The sequence below is a fragment of the Photinus pyralis genome, unplaced genomic scaffold, assembly GCF_008802855.1.
Source record: "Photinus pyralis isolate 1611_PpyrPB1 unplaced genomic scaffold, Ppyr1.3 Ppyr1.4_LG2, whole genome shotgun sequence".
Taxonomy (NCBI): Eukaryota; Metazoa; Arthropoda; class Insecta; order Coleoptera; family Lampyridae; genus Photinus; species Photinus pyralis.
The window spans coordinates 30486731-30508011 of record NW_022170403.1 but is presented as its reverse complement, the minus strand read 5'-3'; the positions used below and the strand labels follow the sequence as shown (position 1 = coordinate 30508011).

At 34.6% G+C, this 21281-nt stretch overlaps 1 pseudogene; it reads left to right on the top strand.

Moving 5' to 3' along the window:
- The first annotated feature begins 3405 nt into the window (after nucleotides 1–3405).
- On the top strand, nucleotides 3406–4684 carry LOC116163938 (annotated as a pseudogene).
- The last annotated feature ends 16597 nt before the right edge of the window (nucleotides 4685–21281 follow it).

The following is a 21281-nucleotide window of genomic DNA, read 5'->3' as shown; positions in this document are numbered from 1 at the left end:
TCGTCCATTTAAAGGACACATAACGAAATACGTATGTATTGTCTTAAAAGAATCTCAAGTAAATTATAATCATATTTGAACGTAAAACAAATAGATTCTTGAGAGTTTCCGTAAAATTAAAGAGATAAGAACTGTAAAATAACGAAAAAAGCAAAAAATGTTGGTAAATATCGTGAAAAAAATTGATCTTGCTATAAATTATATGGCTATTATTTAAATAATATACTTAAGAAGCTTCGGAGAAATAACACCAAAATCTACCCATTTATTATTATAACAATTTTTATGGGGAGATTTGGTGTTATTTCTCCTAAGCTAAATAATATACGGTGGTGCATTAGAAACCATACAGCTATTTCTGTAAATTAAAATAATTTTCAAAAAACGCATTGGCCATCAAATTGATCATGGAAGGAAACAGTGTCTAAAATAAAACTCGCTCACTAATGTCTTTGTCTCGCATCGCTGACAGTGCAACCCTTAAAATCTTAAATGATGCATCGTTGGTAAGGTCGCCCATCTCTGAATTCGGATATGTAATTTTTTTGGGTTAGTTGTTTCATTTCCAGCGCATTCGACGTTGCAGGTACAAGTTTTCTCTTTTTTATACCACTTGCAACTGCATAATTTTGACGCACGATCGCATTAGCTTCTATTGCATAGTGATCGGCCCGACATCCTTCCAATGACATAAACAACAGCGCGCCCTCAACTTACTTTTAAAATATTTCGAAAATATTAAATCTAAAAAATTATAGTCTCACCAAATTCAGAGAAAGAAAGCCTTTCCAATGATGTCCTATCTTCCTTGTTGCGTAATTACCAATGCTAAGGGTTTTGCTTCAGTACTAGGTATGCCATACAAAAATTAAAAAGGAAGTATATAGGTACTTAATAATTACAAACATTTAAAAGAAAAAATCATCAATATCGACCTGTTCCTAAAACGTTTCAAGATTTTCAAAACCCTTACTGTTTTGATTATTAACAATCTCTTAAAAAAATCCCAGAATTTTTCCATGCATCTCTTCAAACTGTAAACTAAATAACAGTAAGAAAATCAAAAAGAAACTTTTAAGTTCATTCACTACCATAGTTGTAGCAAAGATAACGCAAAAAAATAAGCAGTTAGTGTAATTTTACTCAGTCACCAATAATCAACATATAGCTATTAATATGTGATCAAAGAAACGTAAAACTGGTTCTAAGAAAACTGGAAACTTACCTTTTCTGAACACCTCCACAACACTATCGCCAGAAATAAAATTTTTTAAAATTAAAAAAAGTATACACAAAACCAAAACCCGTGCTCAGATAAATTTTAAAATACCACTCTGTCAAACGTTCAAGAATGAAGATACTATATGATATGATATTTTATCTAGTTATCATTTGATAGTCATTTATCGTTATTGTCAAAGTTAATTGAATTGTCTAGTTGATTTCTTTAAGCTAATAAAAGCCATATTTCCAGTGGTTACAAATATTATAACAATTTTATTAGCTTAAAGAAATCAACTAGACAATTCAATTAACTTTGACAATAACGATAAATGACTATCAAATGATAACTAGATAAAATATCATATCATTCTTCCCCTGTAGAATTTTCTTTTTCTGCAGAATTTTCTCGAACAAAAACAAGATACAGCATCAAACATAGCAGCGGCTACACAACACCGACCATCACAAACAATACTTGAACCATCCTCACGATCAGTAAGATGTTGTTTCTTTTGTGGTGGTAACGTACATCAAAGGTTTAAGTGCCCAGCTTTCCATGCTATATGTAACCTGTGTTCTAAAAGAGGTCATTTTTCAAATGTATGTAAATCACGAAACGCTACCAACAACTCGCGGCTTCGTTCAAAAACACAGTCAACAGTCTTATCGATGACGGTTCATCTCACTGTAGTACAATATCTGCCGCTTCACCGTCAAGCTTGAAAGGTGCAACTATTCTAATCACGGTGAATGGTTATAAAGCTGATGCTCTTGTTGACACTGGCAGTTCTGTCAGTTTTATAAACAGCAAAATCGCGCGCCTAATGAAGTTACGTCAAAAACCATGTACACAGTCTGTTAACTTAGCCTCGCTGAATCAAGTATCGGTTGTCGAAGGTATTTGCTTTGCCAATATCACCATGAATAAACACAACTACAGGCAAATACCACTTCTTATCGTCGATAATCTCTGCGCGGACGTGATCGTTGGACACGACCTACTAAAAGAACATTCTAAAATTGAATTTGAATTGGGAGGTCCCCATGAACCATTACGCATCTGCAACGTAATGCAGTCCTCGGTGCCACCAGCATCTATTTTTACTAATTTGTCACCTAACATCAGACCTATCGCCGTAAGGAGTCGTCGATACAGTATACAAGACGAAGAATTTATCAAGCAAGAAATATCAAAATTACTGGAAGACGGTGTAATAGAACCAAGCATTTCTCCCTGGAGAGCACAAGTCCTAGTAGCGGGAGGTGGCGCTCATCGAAAACGTCTAGTAATAGACTACTCTATGACTATTAACAAGTTTACAGAATTGGATGCATTCCCATTACCAAACATGGAAACGGTCGTCTTAAAAGTATCGAAATACAAAATCTTCAGTCAGATCGACTTAAAAAGCGCATATCATCAAATGCCCATTTTAGATAAAGAGAAAGTCTACACTGCTTTTGAAGCCTGCGGACAACTTTACCAGTTTACAAGAATTCCATTCGGTGTTACCAATGGTGTAGCAGCGTTTCAAAGGACTCTAGACTTCATCATAACCAGAGAGAAACTAGAAGGTACAGTTGTATACTTAGATGACGTGACAGTATGTGGTAAAGATGAGTTAGAACATGAACGTAATCTAAAAAAGTTTATGGATGCGGCGAGAAAATATAACTTAACACTAAATGAAAGAAAATGTGTTTTTAAGAAAACAAAAATCGATCTACTTGGCTATACTGTCGAAAATAACACAATCAAACCAGACGCTGAGAGATTGAAACCCCTTTTAGAACTTCCAGCTCCCATTAAAAACTCAGAACTCAAACGCGCTTTGGGAATGTTCGCCCACTATGCAAAATGGGTTGAAAGATTTTCGGAGAAGATAAAACCTTTAACTTGTGTTTCAAGTTTTCCTTTAACACCTGATGCTCTAAAATGCTTCCAAGAGATTAAATCAGACATAAAGAAAGCAATAGATGATGATGAAACTTTCACTGTTGAAACTGACGCCTCGGATTTTGCTATAGCCGCTACGCTTACGCAAAAGGGTCGTCCAGTCGCTTTCTTCTCTCGAACGCTTTCCAATCCAGAATGTCGACATTCATCAATAGAGAAGGAAGCTTGTGCAATTGTTGAAAGTCTTAAGAAATGGAGACATTTTCTGATTGGGAAACACTTTCTTTTAATTACGGATCAAAAATCAGTAACGTACATGTTGAATCAAAATCACAATAGCAAGATTAAAAATGAGAAGATAATGCGCTGGAGGCTAGAGCTATCCTGCTACAAATATGACATTATATATAGACCAGGTTCGGAAAACACAACAGCAGACGCTCTGTCACGAGTTTGTGCGTACATGAACACCGACAAATTAAAACAGCTTCATAATGCGCTTTGCCATCCTGGAGTAAGTAGAATGTTCCATTGGATACGCTCTAAAAACCTACCGTATATAGCAAATGATGTAAAAGAGATGATTGCATTGTGTCCAACGTGCGCTGAAATTAAGCCAAGATTTTTGAAAGCAAAAGGTCAACTAATTAAGGCTACGTCTCCATTCGAACGCCTTAATATTGATTTTAAAGGTCCTCTCCCTTCTAATTCTTCAAACAAATATATTTTAACGATTATCGATGAATATAGCAAATTTCCCTTCGCTTACCCATGCAAAGATATGACCTCATCCACAGTCATTAAATGCCTGAAAGACCTGTTTCTCACTTTTGGCCAGCCTCTTTACATACACAGCGACAGATAACCTCATTCATGTCTGAAGAATTTAAAAATTTCCTAAAAAACTCAAACATTGCATCCTCAAGAACGACGCCATACAATCCACAGGGTAATGGTCAAGTGGAACGTTTGAACGGAACACTTTGGCGTACTATTCAGCTCAGTCTACGTTCAAAGAGTTTGTCAATTGGAAACTGGGAGGAAGTCCTTAAAGATGCCCTTCATTGTATCCGATCACTTCTTTGTACATCGATTAATGCTACGCCACATGAAAAACTATTCACGTACCCTCGAAGATCACCAAACGGGGATTCGCTACCATCATGGCTTTCAACGCCTGGACCTGTTCTAGTAAAAAAGAATGTCCGTCACTCAAAGACTGATCCCGTAGTAGAAGAAGCTGAACTTATCGAGAGTAATCCTTACTACTCTTTAATTAGAAGAGCTAATGGAGAAATGTCAACCGTGACAAATCGTCATTTAGCGCCCTTCCCAAACAACGTTGACGAGGGTGAAGATGATGTTAGTCTTGAAACTTCAGAGACTGAGGCCTCACAAGAATTACAAACTTCTGATGGATCTTCGACGGAACAAGAGGTTAGAAGGTCTACTCGAATTAGAAGGCCATCGCGGTTTCAAAACTTTGTTGTAGAAAGTGGAATTGAAAATTCTACAGGGGCAGAAAATTCTGCAGAAGAAGAAAATTCTACAGGGGAAGAATGATATGATATTTTATCTAGTTATCATTTGATAGTCATTTATCGTTATTGTCAAAGTTAATTGAATTGTCTAGTTGATTTCTTTAAGCTAATAAAAGCCATATTTCCAGTGGTTACAAATATTATATCACTATACAGGCGTTAAAGTTCTAATTAGTTGTGGTCATACGTACTTAAACCTGATTTTTCGGACCTAATTACTTTTACCTTGTAATAAACCCTATTCATCTTCCAGAAATAATAGAAAGGATGTCATTACGATATTTCTCTTATTGTTTCTTTATGAAGTGCAATTTGTGTTATCGGGGTCTTTTCAAATTTACCTTTAATTATAATATTATCTTATGAAATGCATTGTTCTATTGTCATTTATACATACTCGTTTTGTCTAAAAAAAATTTAATTCATTTCCTTTGTCACCCTTTTCAACTAAAGAAATAAAGAACAATTTTTTATGTGTCTTCATTAAGAAATCTTTATGTAAGGGAGTGGCGAATATTACACATAATATTGTAGATATACTATAACTAGGTATAACTATTTGGTATTTAATTACTCCACAAAAGACGTTTCAGTTACCTATTCTTATTTTCTCAAAACGAAAGCGCAGTAGTTAAAAATTATGTGTTCTTAAATTACAGGATTTAACTATATCAGACTCTTCATACAACTTCAAAAAAAAACCAGCGTGATTATATTTAAGAAATGGAAATACTTAAAGAATCGCGATGTGTTGAAAATGAAAGACCAAATAACTATTATTTGAAACATTTTTCCATGAAGTAGATGTTTACCAAGATGTGCACTACTACATACATTCTGTAAAGGCAATGGTCTAGTAGCTTCTTAAAAATATTTAATTTTAATAAACCAAAGATTTACAGAATTATCCGGGTGTGAATTATTCGGGAGCGAATTTTTCGAGTGCGAATGGTCCGGGTGCGAATTATCCGGGAGCGAAATGTCCAGAGTGCGAAATATCCTGGGAGCGAAATGTCCGAGTGCGAATTGTCCGTACACGGCACCACAACACTTTGGCCAAATCTTGTATTTAACATCCATACCTTCTACTAATGGCTGCTGTACACATCCTTTAATAGGAAAAGGTTTACGAACTAAACTGTCGGTAATAGATTCATTATATTTTGGAAAATTTGTGATTTTAAATATATACTAAAGTAGGATTTTCCTTTTGCTTTTGTTGTCTTTGCTAATTTAGTTTGAGTATGTCAGGGTTTAATAATAATAATAATAATGGCCTTTATTCACATTCCGTTAAAAAAAAACACAACTAAAATAATATATAAACATGTACAAAGAAAAGAAGAATCGAATTTATGGGTTTATGGGTTTTTGTCCGGAAGAAGGTTTCCTTGATATCTCCTGGTTGTATACGTAATATATGTTGTAGGCTCTCGTCTTTTCTTGCACACAAAGTTATGAGTTTTTATTAAATTTCCTATCTCATTTGTTTTATAAAAAGAACCACCAGTTTTAACAAAAAAATGTTGTTGGTCCATGTGCAGAGATATTCTCGGTATTTGTTAAGAAAATAATGTTATCTGCCATGGTTTTTTACGTGGATTTATGTATGTTCTAAATATTGTTTCAAAGCTCCTATGGTTCACACTACTTCAGATACGGTAATTAAAATTGGAAGCAAATGATTGTGTGTGTTACAGGTTTCGAAAATTTAGCCAATAAAAATTGTACAATTAAAAGTGCCGAGAATTTTTTGGGATGAGCTTAACTGCACGCAACTGTACGTCTGCAGGAACCTCTGCTAACACTTCAAACACTTGGTCGATACTATTTTCATTCCATGAACGCAGCAAGCTCGGTACACGTTTGTAACTAGTTTGTCTTAAAAGTGTAGAATGTACTAACATTTAATATGTAAATACCGACTACCTTAAAATGCCTTTCTTAAGTGGATATTAAATATTCTAGAAATCTCATCTAATAATTTATGCAATATCCCGTAGTCGGCTTCATAATTTCCGGGTGCCCATTCTTAAAAAGTAAAGACCGGATATGAATATGGAAAAAATAAAAGTACCAACCTAGTTGAATTCCCCGTTGTATAAAGTCTCGTTGTACGAAAGGCGTTATTTAAAAAACTGCAGGCGACCTCATTTTAAGAGCACGAACGCTTCACACCTTAACAGTGCCTTTCAAGTGTAGGAAAAAAGGGTATATTAAACACTAAAAGGGTGCAAACATGTGAAGTGTGAAAATACGGCCGGAAGTGTCATATAAAATGCACCATGCATGTGTATTAGTTCACACCGTATCCTATATCAGGACTCGGTCGGGGGTCCGCTGAAATCGTTTATGGTCAATTACCGATCGTACCGAAATATTTCAAGTCTATTATCCTTGCCAACGCAGAAAGAATTAGTTGCAAACGATAAGCTAACGAAGTTATTTTTTTTAATTAATCTACATATGTAATTGGGTGGTATAGTGCCCATTTACCATTACACATAGCAGTATACTAGTATAAGCTCCCAGAAAGTGGTACAAAATCCTTGAAATGCTTAGCAGTTCGGTCAAATTCCCAGATAAAAGTTTAAATTTACAGTTAGATCTGTAAATTAAAAAAAAAATTGTATTTGTATGTTCAGGACAAATACTCTTTTTCTCCTAAAAATATTTACAAGCTATCATTTGTAATTTTCTATACAGAAAAATGAATTGCCCGATCCACAAACAATTTTTCTAATCTGAGGAAGAACAGAACTTGCACTAAACATAAATGACTCAAAACTTAATTTTTATGAAGGATTTTTAAGTAATTAACATTGCGCTTTTAATATATTAATTCTAAGTGTAGATTATCTTACACAAGAGGTAAGCGATAGTGACACGTTTTTAATCAGGTTGTTCAGATGTGAATATGTCGATTTTGGATAAATAAAAAATTACCACCTCAAAACGGTACCCTCCTGATAGCAAAAGTACGAAAAACTTTATCTCGTCGAAATTAGTCCAGTCAAATTAGACGTAAAAATGCTAAATGGTTACAAAAGGTCCGGTAGAAGATTTTATTTTTCAAACTTGTTTAAATAGTAATGAGAGAGAAAAATCCAAGTTTGCCAATGCCACTGACGTCGGGAGAAATTTCTGTGGTCAAAAATCTGCAAAAATTTCTGACTTTTTTCGGTTCGGTTAAAATAACTCACCAACGGTAATACTTAGGTAAAATCATCCATTATTAAAAACTGTAGTGTATAAAAGTACCTTCAATTTGATATTTTATTTGGCCCCCGAACATGTATAGTTTAGGAGATACACTAATTTAAAGTTTCGTGATTATAGTAATAACATTTTTAGCGCATTTTTTTAAGAATTAAAAGAAATGTGGGACCACTAATTTGTCTAAGATTTTGTATGTACATGCATCTAATGCAGATGTCATGTCAAAATTTTGAAAATGGTGGAGGGAGAGGGGGTAAATACACGTTCTATCCTTCATGGTATTCTAATGAAAGGTCTCATCGAAATAAATTGGTTTCTACAAACTATAACCTTCCTGCGCGACTCCGTTTCGACATTGGGAGACCGGCGGGGTGGGGGTATCATCATCCATGGTATTCTAATTAAAAGTAACTGTTTTCTACCAGCTCCCGCCATTCTTTCTAACGTACCCCTTATCAATAAGGGGGTAGGTGAGGGGGGACTTGTTTTATCCTTCATGGTACTCTAATGAATTGACTCAAGGAATTACTTTTTACCAATCATAGCCATTATCGTAATCGCTTATACTTACTTATATTTGAAGAGCGGATTGTGTGAAAAGGGTACTCACAAAAGGCGATTGAGACGTCTGGAAGAAATATATCTTTTGGTGATGGCATAATTTATGAGCGAAACGGTTTGTCGAAGGAGAGTACACACAAAGGCAAAATGAATCACCTGAACGAGCTATCTATTGGTAAAGTCCAACCGAATATCTTGAAAACGAAGTGTCATAAGAGGGCACTCATAAAGCGCAAGTGGAACATCAGGACGAGACACGTTCATTGGAGACCTCGAAACTTTCATTGCAAATATCTGCAGAACTATTCCGGTTTTTAAAAAAAAATGCGCTTTATCTGCATAAGAATTGTGCACAATTTTACTACTTGTTTACGTTGGTAGACTTCAAATTAATGTCTAATATAATGTCATGAACCTGAGCGAATTTAGTTTGTAAAATGGCAAACAAAATCATCATTATTATTACTATTACAAAAAAACATTATTGGAAGAAGTGAAACCTAATTGTGTGATTATGTCTTATCAAATAACGTTTCTATAACTATAAAATGCTGTTAGATACATCTAATGTATTATTGTACTAGGTGGTAGGTACGTATTAATTTTAACACCTCATGTTGGACCAAGAGAGTGAGAGGGAAGAAAATGAATAAGGTGGACAAAATGTAAAGATCCACAAATTACACTGTTTTTTAGGATATACATCAAGTTGAAGTTTCGAGTTTTTACTTACCTAATTTTTGAAAAAAAATATCTCCAGCAAAAATTTAAAGTTAAATAAATAAATTTAGGTATTTATTTCTATACGTAACCTAATCTATTTGTGTAAATTTATTTCCAAGTCCAGCAACGTAAAAGATGGTTTATTTTCCAAAATTACTATAAACAGGAAACGTTAAATTAGTGTATCTTCTAAACTATACATGTTAGGGAGCCAAATAACATATCAAATTAAAGGTACTCTTATACACTTTTATACATCTTCTACCGGACCTTTTGTAATGAGAAAGTACAAATTGACTGGACTAAATGGAAATATTGAATCAAAAATTGATTTCGAAATTTAAAAAACTCCAATTTAATGCTAAATGCAATTTGTCGCTGATGGATGGTGCTGTACCGGGTGATCCAATAAGACTGTTCCTTAGCCATACCTCGGGAACCGTTCGTCGTATGACTTAGGGGTAAAAAAATTGTTGGGTAAATCGGTCAAGAAAAATCGCTGGAAAATATGTTCAAGTTCTAAAAATGACCACCAGAGGGCGTAACTGCCATATTAAATTTTAAAATTGCATTTTCGAAAAATTCGATTGTTATAAAATCATGGCCGACTACTAAAAAGAAAATCCCAAAAAAATAGTGACAATTCAATAAAATGGGAATAAGTCAGAAACTGTTAAAGATAGCTATAGGAACATGTATTGTCAAAATATGCCCATTTCGATTCTCTATCTCATGGAATAGTAAGAACATGGTCATTCCATTAAAAAAAACTGAGTTTTTAGACTTTAAAGTTTCTTAAATTTGGATCTCCATAGGTGCGGTTGTACGCAACTTAACTTTTTTTTAAGTACACTAAAAGAAAGCCCTATTCATTCTCTATGCACTGATAAAAATAGGTTGCCATGACTACAACCGTTTTCAAGTAATCAATTATCAAGATACCATCTGCATCCGCCATTTTGTTTTCTTAAAGTCAAAATAACTTAAAAACCATAAATGGCAGATATCGACATGTGGGTATCAAAAGAACTGAAATTTCACGTAGAATCCAAAAATGCAATAAAAAATAGGGGTTGCCATTTAAAATAACGAAATTACTATCTACATCTGGTGTTTCCGGAAGGGCGGCGATTTTGAAAATATTTTACAGCAATTCGACCTTCAGAGTAACTCCTAAGTACAAATTTTCAAAAACCTACCTATTTTAGTTTGCCAGAAACGTTTAACTAAAGCTCCCAAAAAAACGCCCTGTATAAAAAAATTTGCTGTGGCTAATAGTAGGGGAGCTAGCTCAAAATCCACTGAACGAGAATGATCAAAATTTTAACCGATGGAGCTCCATTTTGCCCTATCCTAGTATGCTAAAATCGACCGTCTGCCGCCTCAGGTCATATTACTTAAAGCGCTGCGGGTACTTCTTGCGGTACCAATTCTAAAAGGTTGCTTTTCGAGAAAATAAGTTATACACCTAACGAAAACGTTGATAAGAGCTCTTAAAAAATATTTTAGAAAATCGCGAACATTTGATAACATGATAACCGAATGAAGCTGATTTTTTTTACAGACTGATGATAGGTACAGCCAATGACTATGACAGTGTTTCTTTTTTAAATTTTTTCTCTAATTATAAGATATCTTATAATGATAAGATAATAAGATAATCTCAATCCAAGTGAAACTTCCATGACAATCATGGAATTACGAACACATAGTCCACTTAATTAGACATGTATTCGGGTATAACGTCAATATGAACTCATTGTATTTCCCCTCGTATTTCCCTTATTTTTAAATTAAATTGCAGGTATAATACTATAAGAAACACGTCTATAATTGGTTTTTAAAGCACTTGCAACGTTTAAAGGCACTTCGCTTCGCGTCGTGCCCTCAAATTCGTTGCGCGTGCTTTGAAGACTTGATTATACACTTGTCTCTTAATATACTATTTAGGAACTGTATAGAATCTGTACAAACTAAAGAATATACAGAACATTTAGAACCTTTAGAATTTTGGCAAAATTTTTGGACACCCCCTACGTTGAATTTTTTTTAATTTATAAAGACAACTTTGAATATGTAACAGTTTTTTCTTACCCCCCCCCCCTCACCCAATTTTGTGAACAATTTTTTTGCAAAATTCGAAAGGTCACGTACGAAACTCGTTAGTTCCATCACAAACTATTAGGAGAATACACACTATATGTATCTTTTCATATGGACCATATCAAAGCATTAAAGCTTTTAGGCAATGTACCTATCTCTCAAGAGAAACACTTCCCTTAGCTGACTTAAACGAAAAATGTTTGCTTTTGGTCCTTTTATCACCCAATTTCATTGTCAATTGAAGCCCTAGACTTATTACAATCTTCAATAAATCTTCTGATCCATCGTAAAATTTTCTTCTTAGGATATTTTTCGAATTACCTCAGAATCTTTTTATATTTAATCCCTGTATAATGGTCTTTTAGTTCGATTCTATGCAAAACTATTGACTTCCATCTTTACATCGAACTTTTTTTATTCATCTATTTGGTGTTAGCCACTCAGGGCCGCCGATAAGGGGGGTCAGCCGGGGCATTTGCCCCGGGGCCCGGTCATATTCCGGGGGCCCGGCCAAAAGAGATTTTGAAACATGATTTTTAATTGTATTTTTTAACAGAAATCTGCATATGCATATCTCTATATGAGAGAGTAGAATATAAAAAAAATGCACAGCAGAAGATTTAAAAAACCATACCATATTGAGCAAAATTTCGGCACAGTGGCAGAAGGCTCGCTAGGTAAAAAACCGTTTGATCAATCTCGATACATTAGCTCTTGAAGCTCAACTTGCTAGAGAAATTAATTTTGAGCGAGTGATATTCACTTTTGCTAATAAGAAAATCCGCAGTTAAATTGTAATATGGTTATTTGAATTCTAACAATTCATAATAAATTATGAAAATTACTGTGTCTGTATGAAAATTATTCAAATGTTCTCCTTTCAAATCTAAGTACTCGTATATAGTTTAAGATAAGGGTGATGGACAATAAAAATTTCAATTATAAGGGCCCGGTCAAAAAATCTTCCCGGGGCCCGTCGAGGCTAACGGCGCCCCTGTAAGCCACTATACAAGTGCAATAATTCCGAAGAAACCCCACTTTTTCTTGCGAGTGAAAATATTCACACAAAGTCGATCATATCCTTCGAACTGTATTACAATTCCCCGTGTACTAAACTAAATTGTCATAGAATGTTACTCTCGAACTTATGTCTTCTTTTGTCACTCTTAAGCCCATATAGAATATTACTGTTTTGAGTATTTCAATTAAAATACAGCTAAAGAGCTTTTAATTTCATACGCAAAGTACACCAGCGGAATGTGTTAAACTCGTGATTCATTTCCATACGGGTTACATAGAGATTTCGATACAAAAGCTTTTAAGACACAAGCTTTTTGCTTCGCGAGTAAAAGTTTAGGATCTTGAAACAATTTCATAATTGAACTTTAAAACTTTCGCGAACATTAACAGAAAGAAAAGTAACTTTGTTCAATGTAGCTTCATTTCTTGGCACACATTTGTTTAAATCTATTGGTGCATAACAACTAAAAGTTTGAAATTTCTCTAGAGAGAAGCTGTCCGTGACAAAATCAAAAGTTTATCCTTGGAGAAATCCCAGTAGTTTTTCTTGGAGTGGAAGCTATTTATTAGCGGTTTTATTTATAAATAGTTATCTGAAAGTTGTTTATATTCAGTTTGGTGGATTTTAGCATCGCGCGGAATCCATCTCGAACGATCCATCATATTTAAATAAAGCGTGAAAAGAATTACCCGAACGCCAACTCTTGGTAACATTGTGAAAGCTGATGTTTTATGCATATATGTTTTTGATCTAAAAACTTGCGACAGTAATAATAAATTTGTGTACTCGAATAAGTTCCTGTCACTCACGGGTCGCTTAGACATACAAAAGGGCGTACGAGCAATTTCTTTCTTTGTTATCTACTTTTAGATAGAATCTGACACTGAGTAATCTCTCACCTACACAACTTTTCACTTACCTGGTTCGTGTTAGCGAAAACCTAACTAGAGTAGTGGCTCTAAATCCACCGCCGAGTCACTCGAACTAAAAGTGCCAACTTCATTTTACCATTTCCATCTTCATATTCATTTTGTAATCTACGCTCGAACGAAAATAAAGTTTTCCATTTGTACGTTGGACGAGGCTCAACGTCGGGGACTCTCCCGAGACGTTTTACTTACAAATTTCACGCTTTATCTAGTGTAAAGATTCCCTCGTGTTTATTATTTTTTTTATTCAGAAATTGCGTGCGTACTTCTCGTTCACGTTTCAACGCAGCGGACGAATTTAAAATGCGCTTCCTCGCAAACCAAGGAAATGTGTTTTGAAACATTGTATATTATCTAAACTGACATCTTCCATTCAGAGGCGAATGAAAAAAGAAATCCGAGAAACATTTGTATATTTGTTCTTATTTCTCTTAGAGTGACAGTAAGAAGGCAGAAAAGAAAGAGAGAAATCACTGTCACTGGCACGGCTTAAACAGTAAAAACTACCTTAAATATTTCATAACTTAGTTTTGAGATAAACGACGTTGAGACGTAACAGGCTAGCCCTTTTATCGTATAGAAAGCAAGTACATGTTCCCATTTGTTACTGTAGTGCCCTTTGAAAACCATGAATGAACGTGTCAGACACGTAATATCGTCGTATGGGGTTTTCTTTTCATTTACTATTTATTAAATCTTAAATTCTCGCTGCAAGAGTATTTTCTCAATAATACGTTAAGTAATCCTCCAGAACCTCTGCTAAATGTCAAAGGTTGCTATGAAAATGAATTGCCTCAAGAACATTTATGTTTTCTACTTTGCAAATGGTCAAAATTGGAAAAGTGTTTTTATCCATTCAGACCTGATCGAATATTTGAAAGCTTTACAGATCAATGAGGCATAATCTAAAGTTCTATGGTGCTATTCCAGAGGATTCTATCGCTATTCCAGATCTTCCAAATTTTCTGACGAATCTTCTTTTGCCTTTTCCAGAGCTTTCAAGGTCCAGCTAGGGAAGTGTATAGGGAAGGGGTCTGGAAAGCTTTGTTATCAAGTATCAAATCATTGTAACACTGAAAAACACGCTTTATATTGTATAGTATTACTAAATAACTTATTGAATGGACATTCCCAATTAATACATTATTCAGACACTTTTTAATGGAGATTTAGAATATGGCATCCCGTTTTAACAACTTTTAAGATGACGGAGAAATACGTAGCAACTTTAGTTTTTATGATAGGCGCCGTTTTGGATTTTGACATTTTGAGATTATGCCTTTTTTTCTCTTTACGATACATCACACATGTTGGTTCAGTATCACATTTTCCCTAAAAATGCAATGATCATTTTCTGCGAAGAGTGCTTAGCAAAAACAAAATGTTCTTTTGTTGTTAACAAAAAGTTGACTTCTTTCAAGCAGTGTTATTTACGTTTGTGCTAGTTTTATTGCGAAAATATTATTTATTCTTATGTATTTTGTTCTAATTTAAATTATAATTTTCCTACAAAAAGAAGGTTCAATTCTGTTCAGATGAAAATCAATTTTCTCAACACTAGTTCCCTGCCAATGCTGGAACCAGACAAATGGATCAAACTGTCAAACTTTTGTTCACAATAAAAAAGCGTTTTGTTTTTCCAAAGCACTCTTCCCAAAACATTAAAAACTGTATGTTTAGGAAAAATGGGATACTGAACCATAACATTGTCTCGTATTTAAAGAATCCACCACTTCCACCATAAAATAATCTCATTCTTTATAATTTTTCACATAAACTGCCAGCTTCGACAGAACGCGTCCCGCTTCCCCACTTGCGCCGAGATACGCGCACATCAGAACCACATGTGCATTAATTAAATTTCACCTAACAATAAAATTTCTTATCGCAAACCACCAGATAAATCAAGAAAAACTCGACCAGGGGCCTGTAACACAAGCCGTACAAGTCCTACAATTGTTAGAACACATTTTCCACTTGTAGCTCATTTGCATATATCGAATTCCCTAGGACATGTAGTTATAGTTACAGGCAGGTTACAATTGAATAGTTTGTGTTATAGGCCCCAGATGTCTCTTACGTCTAACACCTTATCTAGATTGAACAATTTACGAAAGCGATAAAATTAAAACGAGAATTACGCATCGACAAAAAATTAAAACTGAAACACAATTTCAAACGAAAGTATCATACTTTGTGTTTATTTCTAAAAACCCACCGTATATTTACGTAAAAAAATGAGATATTTCCATACAGGGTGGCCCAACCTTATTGAAGACGTTTGAACCAAAATAATGTCCGCGTGACGTCGTTTACACAACTACACTGCATGCATCTATTGAAAATCAAAACGAATGACACAAACAAACGAATTGGATCTGGCCTTTGAGTACATGCTTTAAAATTAAGGTTTCCATAAATCCCCTTAGAAGGATCACTTTTAAAAACCACAGTAATTTAAGAGTTTAAGAAGAAACCTTAAAAAATTAAAACAACAAAAATTCCAAAGGTGACTCGACAGCAACTCATTTTTGACCGCATCGCACTATATTCCATACATAACGGGCACCCTATATATATTAATCAAGTAATAAAGAAGAGTTTTTTTTGGAAGGGACATTAGTCAGTTGTGATTGCGCGGTTTGCCCTTTTTTGATTTGGATATCGCAGTTTATGAGTGGATCATTGACATTCAGCCTTGTGATGTATTACTAACGGTAAACTTAACGTGTGCAGGGTATCTGTCAAAAACGTCATTTTGCCTATACTAAATAACCAGAAATAACGTTTTTTGTTGGAAATAACTTGCAGTTTGACGTTTCTGATACGTCATAGGGCTGATTATATATAAGATTTATTTAACCTGTTTTGATCAAGCGCTTGTAGCGTGGTAGTTTGTCTGTGGCACGGTTGCCACTTTTTATTACAGGAATTATTAAATAAATTTGCGTCTGTCTCAATGAACAATTTTTTTCTCAGTTTGAGCCCAACTTACGATCCTGGATTTTAAGAGTGTCATACATGGTTTCTAGTCTTAACACTTTTGATTGAGAAGTCTGGTCGAAAAAGTAGGAATTGTTGTGGATTCTACGCACCAAAATTAATAAGAAAAAGTGTTTTCCCGAGAAATTTTGGTGCAATCGATTTTTGTAAAAAAGGAAGGTTATACACTGCCTTTTTTTGAGCCCCGAAAAAAAAATTGTCTCAGATCGACCCAGAAAAAAATTTTTCTTATAGAACGTGACCTGTAGAATCCATAATTTCAAACAGTTCCAAGATTGGGCTACTAGTTCAAAAGTTACAGGCCTTTGAATTTTCTTTCGAAATTGGTTTCTAGTCTATAACTTTTGATTGAGGAGTCTGATCGAAAAAGTACGAATTGTTTTGGATTCTACGCACAAAAATTAATAAGAAAAAGTGTTTTCCCGAGAAATTTTGGTGCAGTCGATTTTTGTAAAAAAAGGAAGGTTATACACTGCCTTTTTTTTGCCCCGAAAAAAAAATTGTCTCAGATAGACCCAGAAAAAAATTTTGCTTATAGAACGTGACCTGTAGAATCCATAATTTCAAACAGTTCCAAAATTGGGCTACTAGTTCAAAAGTTACAACAGCCCTTTGTATTTTCTTTCGAAATTGGTTTCTAGTCTATAACTTTTTGATTGAGAAGTCTGATCGAAAAAGTACGAATTGTTTTGGATTCTAAGCACCAAAATTAATAAGAGAAAGTGTTTTCCCGAGAAATTTTGGTGCAGTCGATTTTTGTAAAAAAGGAAGGTTATACACTGCTTTTTTTTGAGCCCCGAAAAAAAATTGTCTCAGATCGACCCGGAAAAAAAATTTTCTTATAGAATGTGGCCTGTAGAATCCATAATTTCAAACAGTTCTAAGACTGGGCTACTAGTTCAAAAGTTACAGCCCTTTGAATTTTCTTTCGAAATTGGTTTCTAGCAGGGTGTTTTTCTGGGTGACTTTATCTAAATTGAGCTAGCTGGCAAGTGTTCTTTGAGTGGCTTAGTGACGGATGCCGCTTCATTTAATTTAATTTTTTATAAAAAACAATGTACAATTGTAATACAACGTCAGGACTAACAAATATTTAATTTCACTTTTAAATTCATCTACAATTTGCCATCAAATAAATATTTCAATTACAGTACAGTATTTTTGGAAAAACATTTTATACTGTCCAACATGATTTTGTATTTACAACTTTTTTGTTTTAAACACGTTTCTAAGATATTGGGATATTTTCCGGACCAGAGCACTTCAAAGCTTTATAAAGAGCACTATAGCGCCTGACCAGAGTATTCTATCGCCAGCATAGAGCTTTTAAATTTTCTGCTAGAGCTTTTACATACTAGGAACATTAAAAAATTGATAAGGTGCTTCCATACACTTTTAGGTTCGGCTAGATTAGGAAACAAACCTAAAATCTATCGAAAAAACCTTATAATCTTCAAATACACACCAAAAAAGTTTCTGGAAAGTTCCTATGTTCTTGGACGGCCAAAAGGCATTAGAAAGTTCTCTAAACTTTCCAGTGCATTTAAACTTTTTCAAAGTGAAGTCCTACTAGAGATTTATGGGCTTTTGATATAGTGTTTTAGCGTTTTTCGGAGCTATTCCCCTGATAAAAAGTTTCTGTTGCTTCAGAAAGGGCTCTAGATATGGCCAAGGAATTTTTAAAAAGTACTCACAAGGCTCTGGAAAGAACTAAGGGGATACTCTAGAGCGTTATAAGTGATTTTCAGAAGATTATAGGTCCTGTGACAGTTTTCAGGGTCCTTTCAAGTGCATTACAAAGGGATTTATGCTCTCCTATTTCACAAAAGGACCTTTAACTCATTAATACAGTTAAAAACTGCAATAATAGAACCCTTGACCTAATTTTAACTAACTTAAACGCGGAAATTAAATCTGCTGTCTACTCACTGGATAAAATTAATCCACTTCATCCTGCACTAGAAATAGTCTACAAAGTCCACAGACCAGCTAAGCGAATTACCAAATTAACCAACTTCAATTTCAAAAAAGCAGATTTTCTTAAAATGTACGTCCTTTTTCGCGATATTAATTGGAAGGAGTCTCTTATCCTGAAGAATTTCAAATCGGTAGATGATGCAGTAACTACCTAGCTTTAAACAAACGGTAATGAACATTTTCGATGAATGTGTCCCCAAAGTTACAATTAGGAGTGCCAATAAGTATCCTAGCTGGTTTAATATAGACATTATTAAGAAAATCAAACGAAAAATAAGTTTCGGTTACAGGGCCAATCGGAAGACTTCATTGAAGCCAGAAAAGAACTGAAAAGAATGATCCACATTGCTCATAAGAGGTACATTAATCAAATTGAAATGGATCTGCGGAAGAATCCCAATAAATTCTGGAACTACATCAAGTCGTTGAGGAAGAATAGTCAACTACCTGAAGTTTTTGAGTACAAAGACACCTCGTTAACGGACGCCAGAAGCATTGCGGACGCCTTTGCATCCTTCTTCGAGTCAGTCTACACTGTTGAGAGGAACGATGACCCGGAAGATGACGTGGAATCGGACTTGGTGTTATCCAAATTGCACTTGACTCAGTTACATGAATCCGAGATACTGGAAGCAATTAAAAAATTGAAACCGAGGTCGGCTATGGGCGAAGATGGAATCCCACCCTACATCGTGAAGGGATGTGCATCTTTATTGGTAACCCCCTTACTACATCTATTTAATTTAGCTTTGCAAACATGTACATTCCCTGAAGCTTGGAAATGCATCAGAATAACACCAATTCACAAAAGTGGAAGCCGAACATTAGGTGAGAATTATCGTCCAAAATTTTCGAAAGAGTGATCTATACTTCCCCAGGGAACACTACTTGGTCCTTTTCTGTTTCTCTTATACATAAATGATTTACCTCGAAAGCACTACTATTTGCGGACGACCTAAAACTTTTTAATAAAGTCCAATCCGCAAGTGACTGTTTAAATATTCAAGAGGACATTAACTCAGTAATTAAGTGGTGTATCAAAAATAAACTAAAACTAAATATCAATAAGTGTAAAGTCCTTACTTTTACTAGATCGAAAAATCCCTTACTTTTTGACTATAAGATGAATGGAAAGGTCTTACTAAGAGTCACCTCCGTTAAGGACCTGGGCGTGTTTTTCAATACCAACCTTTTCAACTTACACATTGAAAACCTAACAAATGAGTGTTACAAACTTCTTGGTTTCGTTATCAGAAATACACTCAGTTTCACGAATATACAGACAATGCTAACCTTATATAATGCGTTTATTAGATCCAAGCTTGAGTATGCTACATGTATCTGGTCTCCTCAAACTCTCAAATACTCAGACATGATCGAAAAAGTGCAGAAAAAGTTCATCTGAGTAATGTTTTTTAGGTCAACCCAAAATTATCCACATTTGATCTCTTACGGTACCCAGCTTAATTACTTAAATAGTACTTTCGGCTTAGATATAACGAGGTTAGAAACCCGACGGTACATTAGCTCCACAATTTTTGTCTTCAAAATTTTACACAATTTGTTAAACTCTTCCGAATTACTTCAAGAAATTAAGCTTAAGGTACCATTTGTTAAACTAAGGCAAAATAATACTATTGTAACGGAAACGCTCCAGACATGACGTCGCCTTTGGCGCTCTGGAATTTTCTACGCGCGCGATAGTGGGATTTGTATAGGAATATTCGAGAATGTACGCGGATGTTCTGGACTTACATTGCTTGCGTGTATAAATGGTTGCGGACCGAACATCGCGGCAGTTTACTATCGAACGAGATCGAGTACGTATGAAACATTGAGCGCGAAAATCTGATATAAATTGCGAAGTGTGTAATATAAATAGTCGATATAAATTGTACAGTTTTTATAGTGATTTAGTTTTGTTTAATAAATATTAATATAAATCGAACCCGAATTTATAAATCACGTTACACTATTTTTGCAGTTAACAACACAACTTCCCCACTTATTGAGATCTTGATCACTTTAAATAAGTTGTCCCCAGTTAATGATATCGACTTTTATCACGATCCCCTAAATTCAATAATAATTAAAATTAGATCTTAAGTCCTAATATTTGTTCAGAGCCCCAGTGCCATGTAATTGGAATTTTTATTCTGTATGGTTTCTGGTTAAACAAATAAATAAATAAATAAATATACTTTTCTTGAAAGCTCTGGAAAAGCACTTAAAATTCCTTGGGAAAGTAGAAGGCTATAGAAGATTTATAGCATTTTTTCTAATATTTAAAACAATACAAAAACGCGTGATGTAAGTGTAACATACCGGGCAGTTTTCAAATTTTATTGTTCCCGCTTTTATACATTTCATTAAAGTAGAAAAACACAGGCTACGCCACTGGAAATGTTTTATCCCGAAGATCATACATATCATACATCTTAAATAGAGACATAAGAGACAGAGATAGTGTAGTGGAAAAATTGTGTTGGGATTTGTGCTCATAGAGGCAGGGAGATGTCCGGTAAATACAATAGTTTACAATCAGATATTTAGATTCTATCAATTCGAAGCCTTGGATTTTTTACTTTTCTAATTTATTAAATGGCTACCAATGAATTGACTTTTAATTTGTTGTGCCATAGTGGTAGTCTACTAATTAAGCTCAAGTAATGCGAACAAAACGAATGGTTAATTTAAAAAAGACATCCTATAATTTTAAGAAATTACAACTTCCACAAAATAAAGTAAATAGCAAAACCAGCACTGCCACCTCCGCCCAGTGATCAATATAAGCTAAAGATGGTGCACAGCTAGATCTTGTAAATGTCTGGATTACATGAAGACGTACACTTGGCACGCGATTGAGAAAAGTTCCTTGATAAACTGTTTTGGGGTATTACAGCATAACAAATGTACCCTTAAATGCTGTGTGCAATTTTATATCGAATACTCGTGACGATTTCACTTTTGATAAATTGCATAGCCATCCAAAATATTCGGTATGAAAATTCACTGATTCATATTCCGCAGCAGTTGCATCTCTCCGTCAGCGTTTAACGTAGTACAGAAATTGTTATTGGTTG